We start from the raw sequence: 1225 nt of genomic DNA on the forward strand, positions 1-1225 counted from the left end.
ATGTGCCTGGCATGAAAAAGAGACAGCAGGAGGCCAGAAAGGCATAGTTTCTGCCTCAAAATAGTGTATAATCTATGCTTATGAGTTATAAGAATTAATACTGCTTCATTCATAGAGATCTTAAATCTCTATAAGTATTTTATTCAGGAAAAAGTGAGTTATGCAATTAAATCTCATTTATCCCTTAAAATATGAATGACAGGATTTTATCTATTTTACAAAGTTGTTATAAGTCAGCCAATAACTTTTACCTTACTCTTCCATAAGGTCAGATCTAGTTTACTTTTTTTTTCTTATGAGTCAAAGTAATTTTTAAAAAGTTGAAGATATTCAGAAAGTGTATTTTGTATATATTCTTATTTAAATTTCAAAATAGGCTCTCATGACAAAGGATATCTCCTGGTATCTGAAATTTTTCCCTGCCAGATTTGATTTAGTTTATGTGACTCGATTTTATGGCTTCCCAATGTAGACTAGAAATCATTTTCAAAGTCAGTGTAACTTATTCTAACTAATTCTGTCATTCATCATCATTTTAAGTCTCTCTTGAGTAAACTGCAATTTGTGACAAATTGTACAATATGGTTTGGGGATGTGTCCTATTGTCTAGAGGAGGTTAAAACACAGACTGTCAAACTCTTTTCAGTTAGGATTTTTTGGTAGGCTATAAGTTACAATAAAACATAAAAGAAAAGGGGTGCCTGGGTGCCTGGGTGGCTCAGTGGGTTAAACCTCTGCCTTCGGCTCTGGTCATGATCCCAGGGTCTTGGGATCGAGCCCGGCATTGGGCTCTCTGCTAAAGAGGGAGCCTGCTTCCCTTCCTCTCTCTCTGCCTGCATCTCTACCTACTTGTGATCTCTATCTGTCAAATAAATAAATAAAATCTTTAAAAAAAAACATAAAAGAAAATTCTGCAACTGACTTGAGATGGGAGTAAGAATTATTGGTATAGTTTGCCTAATACTCTGATGCTTGTATAATTTCATACAAAAATATAAACTTCACCAGGAAATCTAACATTTTAAGTTTGTTTAATACTATATTTTTCTATCTGAGATAAATATAAGAAATTATTTGATACTAGAATTAATCATTTGATTCAATGAGTTCAAAGTGCTTCACTTGTATTTTAAATTATTTTTTCTTATAGGATATACCAGAGTTAATATGGACTTTTTATTTTTACTAGGATTTTTAAATATGACAAATATTACATATGTAAGAC

Source organism: Mustela putorius, unplaced genomic scaffold (genome assembly GCF_011764305.1).
Source record: "Mustela putorius furo isolate JIRA1106 unplaced genomic scaffold, ASM1176430v1.1 tig00001826_pilon_pilon_pilon, whole genome shotgun sequence".
NCBI lineage: Eukaryota > Metazoa > Chordata > Mammalia > Carnivora > Mustelidae > Mustela > Mustela putorius.